The sequence below is a fragment of the Oncorhynchus nerka genome, unplaced genomic scaffold (genome assembly GCF_034236695.1).
Source record: "Oncorhynchus nerka isolate Pitt River unplaced genomic scaffold, Oner_Uvic_2.0 unplaced_scaffold_1968, whole genome shotgun sequence".
NCBI lineage: Eukaryota > Metazoa > Chordata > Actinopteri > Salmoniformes > Salmonidae > Oncorhynchus > Oncorhynchus nerka.
This window is the reverse complement of record NW_027039359.1, coordinates 47501-58420: the sequence shown is the minus strand read 5'-3', so window position 1 is coordinate 58420 and position 10920 is coordinate 47501. Positions and strand designations below refer to the sequence as shown.

Sequence of the window (10920 nt, the reverse complement as noted above, 5' to 3'; positions counted from 1 at the left end):
TGAGCTGTGCCATAGAGCCACCAGACTACACATGGCAGTAGACTGAGCTGTGCCATAGAACCACAGACTACACCTTGGCAGTAGACTGAGCTGTGCCATAGAACCACAGACTACACCTTGGCAGTAGACTGAGCTGTGCCATAGAACCAGACTACACCTGAGTAGATCTATAGAACCACAGACTTGGCAGTAGACTGAGCTGTGCCATAGAACCACAGACTACACCTTGGCAGTAGACTGAGCTGTGCCATAGAACCACAGACTACACCTTGGCAGTAGACTGAGCTGTGCCGTAGAACCACAGACTACACCTTGGCAGTAGACTGAGCTGTGCCCGTAGAACCACAGACTACACCTTGGCAGTAGACTGAGCTGTGCCATAGAACCACAGACTACACCTTGGCAGTAGACTGAGCTGTGCCATAGAACCACAGACTACACCTTGGCAGTAGACAGGCTGTGTCATAGAACCACAGACTACACCTTGGCAGTAGACTGAGCTGTGCCATAGAACCACAGACTACACCTCTGGCAGTAGACTGAGCTGTGCCATAGAACCAGACTACACCTTGGCAGTAGATCAGAGCTGTGCCATAGAACCACAGACTACACCTGGCAGTAGACTGAGCTGTGCCATAGAACCACAGACTACACCTGGCAGTAGACTGAGCTGTGCCAGAACCACAGACTACACCTTGGCAGTAGACTGAGCTGTGCCATAGAAACTCACAGACTACACCTTTGGTAGTAGACTGAGCTGTGCCATAGAACCACAGACTACACCTTGGCAGCAGACTGAGCTGTGCCATAGAACCACAGACTACACCTGGCAGTAGACTGAGCTGTGCCATAGAACCACAGACTACACCTTGGCAGTAGACTGAGCTGTGCCATAGAACCACAGACTACACCTTGGCAGTAGACTGAGCTGTGCCATAGAACCACAGACTACACCCAAGGTAGACTGAGCTGTGCCGTAGAACCACAGACTACACCTTGGCAGTAGACTGAGCTGTGCCCGTAGAACCACAGACTACACCTTGGCAGTAGACTGAGCTGTGCCATAGAACCACAGACTACACCTTGGCAGTAGACTGAGCTGTGCCATAGAACCACAGACTACACCTTGGCAGTAGACTGAGCTGTGCCATAGAACCACAGACTACACCTTGGCAGTAGACTGAGCTGTGCCATAGAACCACAGACTACACCTTGGCAGTAGACTGAGCTGTGCCATAGAACCACAGACTACACCTTGGCAGTAGACTGAGCTGTGCCATAGAACCACAGACTACACCTTGGCAGTAGACTGAGCTGTGCCATAGAACCACAGACTACACCTTGGCAGTAGACTGAGCTGTGCCATAGAACCACAGACTACACCTTGGCAGTAGACTGAGCTGTGCCATAGAACCACAGACTACACCTTGGCAGTAGACTGAGCTGTGCCATAGAACCACAGACTACACCTTGGCAGTAGACTGAGCTGTGCCATAGAACCACAGACTACACCTTGGCAGTAGACTGAGCTGTGCCATAGAACCACAGACTACACCTTGGCAGTAGACTGAGCTGTGCCATAGAACCACAGACTACACCTTGGCAGTAGACTGAGCTGTGCCATAGAACCACAGACTACACCTTGGCAGTAGACTGAGCTGTGCCATAGAACCACAGACTACACCTTGGCAGTAGACTGAGCTGTGCCATAGAACCACAGACTACACCTTGGCAGTAGACTGAGCTGTGCCATAGAACCACAGACTACACCTTGGCAGTAGACTGAGCTGTGCCATAGAACCACAGACTACACCTTGGCAGTAGACTGACAGTATTTTAAGGCGGTTGAGATCATCCTAAACTCCTGTGTCTCCTCCCCAGGGCTCCAGATGGACCCTCCAGGCCACCACCATGGACGGAAACTTTGTACGTGTAATTCAACCCTCAGAAACAACAATGATATAAGGGTTATTACTATTGATCAAATGATATTTGAATTCAATATTAAAGACACCCAAAGACATGTTTACCTGAATTAAAGACACCCAAGGACATGTTCACCTGAATTAATGACACCCAGGGACATGTTTACCTGAATTAATGACACCCAAGGACATGTTTACCTGAATTAATGACACCCAAAGACATGTTTACCTGAATTAATGACACCCAAGGACATGTTCACCTGAATTAATGACACCCAGGGACATGTTCACCTGAATTAATGACACCCAGGGACATGTTCACCTGAATTAATGACACCCAGGGACATGTTCACCTGAATTAATGACACCCAGGACATGTTCACCTGAATTAAAGACACCCAGGAACATGTTCACCTGAATTAATGACACCCAGGGACATGTTCACCCTGAATTAATGACACCAAGGACATGTTCACCTGAATAAATGACACCCAGGGACATGTTCACCTGAATTAATGACACCTAGGGACATGTTCACCTGAATTAAAAGACACCCAGGGACATGTTTACCTGAATTAATGACACCCAGGACATGTTTACCTGAATTAAAGACACCCAGGGACATCTGTTTACCTGAATTAATGACACCCAGGGACATGTTCACCTGAATTAAAGACACCCAGGGACATGTTTTACCTTGAATTAATGACACCCAAAGACATGCTTACCTGAATTAATGACACCCAAGGACATGTTTACCTGAATTAAAGACACCCAAGGACATGTTTACCTGAATTAATGACACCCAGGGACATGTTCACCTGAATTAATGACACCCAAAGACATGTTTACCTGAATTAATGACACCCAGGGACATGTTCACCTGAATTAATGACACCCAGGGACATGTTTTCCTCAATTAATGACACCCAGGGACATGTTTACCTGAATTAATGACACCCAGGGACATGTTCACCTGAATTAAAGACACCCAGGGACATGTTTACCTGAATTAATGACACCCAGGGACATGTTTACCTGAATTAATGACACCCGAATTAATGACAAGGACATGTTTACCTGAATTAAAGACACCAGGGACATGTTTACCTGAATTAAAGACACCCAGGGACATGTTCACCTGAATTAAAGACACACCAGGGACATGTTCAGCCAGAATTAAAGACACCCAAGGACATGTCCCCTGAATTAATGACACCCAGGACATGTTTACCTGAATTAAAAAGACACCTAAGGACATGTTTACCTAATTAAAGACACCCAGGGACATGTTTACCTGAATTAATGACACCCAGGGGACATGTTCACCTGAATTAATGACACCCAAAGACATGTTTACCTGAATTAATGACACCCAATGACATGTTTACCTGAATTAATGACACCCAGGGACATGTTTACCTGAATTAATGACACCCAGGGACATGTTCACCTGAATTAATGACACCCAAAGACATGTTTACCTGAATTAATGACACCCAATGACATGTTTACCTGAATAAATGACACCCAAGGACATGTTCACCTGAATAAATGACACCCAGGTACATGTTCACCTGAATTAATGACACCCAGGGACATGTTTACCTGAATTAATGACACCCAGGGACATGTTTACCTGAATTAATGACACCCAGGACATGTTCACCTGAATTAATGACACCCAGGGTACATGTTTACCTGAATTAATGACACCCAGGGACATGTTTACCTGAATTAATGACACCCAGGGACATGTTTACCTGAATTAATGACACCCAGGGACATGTTCTTACCTGAATTAAAGACACCCAGGAGACATGTTTACCTGAATTAAAGACACCCAGGGACATGTTTACCTGAATTAATGACACCCAAGGACATGTTCACCTGAATTAAAGACAATGACACCCAGGGACATGTTTACCTGAATTAAAGACACCCAGGGACATGTTCACCTGAATTAAAGACACCCAGGACATGTTCACCTGAATTAAAGACACTCCAGGGACATGTTCACCTGAATTAAAGACACCCAGGGACATGTTCACCTGAATTAAAGACACCCAGGGACATGTTCACCTGAATTAAAGACACCCAGGGACATGTTCACCTGAATTAAAGACACCCAGGGACATGTTTACCTGAATTAAAGACACCCAGGGACATGTTCACCTGAATTAAAGACACCCAGGGACATGTTCACCTGAATTAAAGACACCCAGGGACATAAGTTTACCTGAATTAAAGACACCCAAGGACATGTTCACCTGAATTAAAGACACCCAGGGACATGTTTACCTGAATTAAAGACACCCAGGAACATGTTTACCTGAATTAAAGACACCCAGGGACATACTTACCTGAATTAATGACACCCAGGGACATGTTCACCTGAATTAAAGACACCCAGGGACATGTTTACCTGAATTAAAGACACCCAGGGACATGTTCACCTGAATTAAAGACACCCAGGGACATGTTTACCTGAATTAAAGACACCCAGGGACATGTTTACCTGAATTAATGACACCCAGGGACATGTTCACCTGAATTAAAGACACCCAGGGACATGTTCACCTGAATTAAAGACACCCAGGGACATGTTTACCTGAATTAAAGACACCCAAGGACATGTTCACCTGAATTAAAGACACCCAGGGACATGTTTACCTGAATTAAAGACACCCAGGGACATGTTTAACTGAATTGCTGACTCCTCCGCAGGGACATTCTCATGGTGCAGCCAGATCAGATGCAGGTGAGCCACTTCCCCTATCTTTATATGCTAACAACTTCAACTATACTAACTCTATAAACCATATACTAACTCTATTAACCATATGCTAACTATATATACTAACTATATAAACCATATACTAACTATATAAACCATATACTAACTATATATACTAACTATATATACTAACTATATAAACCATATACTAACTATATATACTAACTATATATACTAACTATATAAACCATATACTAACTATATAAACCATATACTAACTATATATACTAACTATATATATACTAACTATATATACTAACTATATAAACCATATACTAACTATATAAACCATATACTAACTATATAAACCATATACTAACTATATAAACCATATACTAACTATATATACTAACTATATATACTAACTATATATACTAACTATATATACTAACTATATATACTAACTCTAGAAACCATATACTAACTATATAAACCATATACTAACTATATATACTAACTATATAAACCATATACTAACTATATAAACCATATACTAACTATATATACTAACTATATAAACCATATACTAACTATATAAACCATATACTAACTATATAAACCATATACTAACTATATAAACCATATACTAACTATATATACTAACTATATAAACCATATACTAACTATATATACTAACTATATAAACCATATACTAACTATATAAACCATATACTAACTATATAAACCATATACTAACTATATATACTAACTATATAAACCATATACTAACTATATAAACCATATACTAACTATATATACTAACTATATAAACCATATACTAACTATATATACTAACTATATAAACCATATACTAACTATATAAACCATATACTAACTATATAAACCATATACTAACTATATATACTAACTATATATACTAACTATATAAACCATATACTAACTATATAAACCATATACTAACTATATAAACCATATACTAACTATATAAACCATATACTAACTATATATACTAACTATATATACTAACTATATAAACCATATACTAACTATATATACTAACTATATAAACCATATACTAACTATATATACTAACTATATAAACCATATACTAACTATATATACTAACTATATATACTAACTATATATACTAACTATATAAACCATATACTAACTATATAAACCATATACTAACTATATAAACCATATACTAACTATATAAACTATATACTAACTATATAAACCATATACTAACTATATAAACCATATACTAACTATATATACTAACTATATATACTAACTATATAAACCATATACTAACTATATAAACCATATACTAACTATATATACTAACTATATAAACCATATACTAACTATATATACTAACTATATAAAACTATATATACTAACTATATAAACCATATACTAACTATATAAACCATATACTAACTATATAAACTAACTATATAACTATATATACTAACTATATAAACCATATACTAACTATATAAACCATATACTAACTATATAAACTAACTATATAACTATATAAACCATATACTAACTATATAAACCATATACTAACTATATATACTAACTATATAAACCATATACTAACTATATAAACTAACTAACTATATATACTAACTATATAAACTATATATACTAACTATATAAACCATATACTAACTATATATAACCTATATAAACCATATACTAACTATATATACTAACTAACTATAAACCATATACTAACTATATATACTAACTATATAAACCATATACTAACTATAAACCATATACTAACTATATAAACCATATACTAACTATATAAACCATATACTATATATACTAACTATATATACTAACTATATAAACTAACTAACTATATAAACCATATACTAACTATATATACTAACTATATAAACCATATACTAACTATATATACTAACTATATAAACCATATACTAACTATATATACTAAATATAAACCATATACTAACTATATATAAACTATATACTAACTATATAAACATATACTAACTATATATACTAACTATATAAACCTAACTATATATACTAACTATATATACTAACTATATAACTATATATACTAACTATATAAACTAACTATATAAACCATATACTAACTATATATACTAACTATATATACTAACTATATAAACCATATACTAACTATATAAACCATATACTAACTATATATACTAACTATATAAACCATATACTAACTATATATACTAACTATATAAACCATATACTAACTATATAAACTATATACTAACTATATAAACCATATACTAACTATATAAACCATACTAACTATATAAACCATATACTAACTATATATACTAACTATATAAACCATATACTAACTATATATACTAACTATATATACTAACTATATAAACCATATACTAACTATATAAACCATATACTAACTATATAAACCATATACTAACTATATATACTAACTATATATACTAACTATATAACCTATATATACTAACTATATAAACTAACTAACTATATAAACCATATACTAACTATATAACTAACTATATAAACTATATATACTAACTATATATACTAACTATATAAACCATATACTAACTATATAAACCATATACTAACTATATATACTAACTATATAAACCATATAACTAACTATATATACTAACTATATAAACCATATACTAACTATATATACTAACTATATAAACCATATACTAACTATATATACTAACTATATAAACCATATACTAACTATATATACTAACTATATAAACCATATACTAACTATATATACTAACTATATAAACCATATACTAACTATATATACTAACTATATAAACCATATACTAACTATATAAACCATATACTAACTATATATACTAACTATATAAACCATATACTAACTATATAAACCATATACTAACTATATATACTAACTATATAAACCATATACTAACTATATATACTAACTATATATACTAACTATATAAACCATATACTAACTATATAAACCATATACTAACTATATATACTAACTATATATACTAACTATATAAACCATATACTAACTATATAAACCATATACTAACTATATATACTAACTATATAAACCATATACTAACTATATAAACCATATACTAACTATATAAACCATATACTAACTATATATACTAACTATATAAACCATATACTAACTATATAAACCATATACTAACTATATATACTAACTATATAAACCATATACTAACTATATATACTAACTATATAAACCATATACTAACTATATATACTAACTATATAAACCATATACTAACTATATATACTAACTATATAAACCATATACTAACTATATAAACTATATAAAACCATATACTAACTATATAAACTATACTAACTATATAAAACCATATACTAACTATATAAACCATATACTAACTATATAAACCATATACTAACTATACTATATAAACCATATACTAACTATATAAACCATATACTAACTATATATACTAACTATATAAACCATATACTAACTATATATACTAACTATATAAACCATATACTAACTATATACTAACTATATAAACCATATACTAACTATATAAACCATATACTATACTAACTATATAAACCCATATACTAACTATATATACTAACTATATAAACCATATACTAACTATATAAACCATATACTAACTAACTAACTATATAAACCATATACTAACTATATATACTAACTATATAAACCATATACTAACTATATAAACTATATACTAACTATATATATACTAACTATATAAACCATACTAACTATATAAACCATATACTAACTATATAAACCATATACTAACTATATAAACCATATACTAACTATATAAACCTATATAACTATATAAAACTATATAAACTAACTATATATACTAACTATATAAACCATATACTAACTATATATACTAACTATATAAACCATATACTAACTATATAAACTAACTATATAAACCATATACTAACTATATAAACCATATACTAACTATATATACTAACTATATAAACCATATACTAACTATATAAACCATATACTAACTATATAAACCATATACTAACTATATATACTAACTATATAAACCATATACTAACTATATATACTAACTATATAAACCATATACTAACTATATAAACCATACTAACTATATAAACCATATACTAACTATATATACTAACTATATAAACCATATAACTATACTAACTATATAAACCATATACTAACTATATATACTAACTATATAAACCATATACTAACTATATATACTAACTATATATACTAACTATATAAACCATATACTAACTATATAAACCATATACTAACTATATAAACCATATACTAACTATATATACTAACTATATAAACCATATACTAACTATATAAACCATATACTAACTATATAAACCATATACTAACTATATAAACCATATACTAACTATATAAACCATATACTAACTATATAAACCATATACTAACTATATATACTAACTATATAAACCATATACTAACTATATATACTAACTATATAAACCATATACTAACTATATATACTAACTATATAAACCATATACTAACTATATATACTAACTATATAAACCATATACTAACTATATATACTAACTATATATACTAACTATATATACTAACTATATAAACCATATACTAACTATATATAAACTATATACTAACTATATATATACTAACTATATAAACCATATACTAACTATATATACTAACTATATAAACTATATATACTAACTATATATACTAACTATATAAACCATATACTAACTATATATACTAACTATATAAACCATATACTAACTATATATAACTAACTATATATAAACCATATACTAACTACTAACTATATAAACCATATACTAACTATATATACTAACTATATAAACCATATACTAACTATATAAACCATATACTAACTATATAAACCATATACTAACTATATATACTAACTATATATACTAACTATATAAACCATATACTAACTATATAAACCATATACTAACTATACTAACTATATAAACCATATACTAACTATATATACTAACTATATATATACCATATACTAACTATATATACTAACTATATAAACCATATACTAACTATATATACTAACTATATAAACCATATACTAACTATATATACTAACTATATAAACTAACTATATATACTAACTATATAAACCATATACTAACTATATATACTAACTATATAAACCTAACTATATATACTAACTATATAAACTATATAACTAACTATATATACTAACTATATAAACCATATACTAACTATATATACTAACTATATATACTAACTATATAAACTAACTAACTATATATACTAACTATATAAACCATATACTAACTATATAAACCATATACTAACTATATAAACCATATACTAACTATATAAACCATATACTAACTATATATACTAACTATATAAACCATATACTAACTATATATACTAACTATATATACTAACTATATAAACCATATACTAACTATATAAACCATATACTAACTATATATACTAACTATATAAACCATATACTAACTATATATACTAACTATATAAACTAACTATATAAACCATATACTAACTATACTAAACTATATACTAACTATATAAACCATATACTAACTATATAAACCATATACTAACTAACTATATAAACCATATACTAACTATATAAACCATATACTAACTATATATACTAACTATATAAACCATATACTAACTATATATACTAACTATATAAACCATATACTAACTATATATACTAACTATATAAACCATATACTAACTATATATACTAACTATATAAACCATATAAACTATATACTAACTATATAAACCATATACTAACTATATAAACCATATACTAACTATATAAACCATATACTAACTATATAAACCATATACTAACTATATAAACCATATACTAACTATATAAACCATATACTAACTATATATACTAACTATATAAACCATATACTAACTATATAAACCATATACTAACTATATAAACCATATACTAACTATATAAACCATATACTAACTATATAAACCATATACTAACTATATATACTAACTATATATACTAACTATATAAACCATATACTAACTATATAAACCATATA

General features: G+C 30.2%; 1 pseudogene; it reads left to right on the top strand.

Annotated features, from left to right (window-relative positions):
• The first annotated feature begins 4652 nt into the window (after positions 1-4652).
• Positions 4653-10920, top strand: part of LOC135567514 (solute carrier family 15 member 1-like) — a 24446-nt pseudogene continuing 18178 nt past the window's right edge.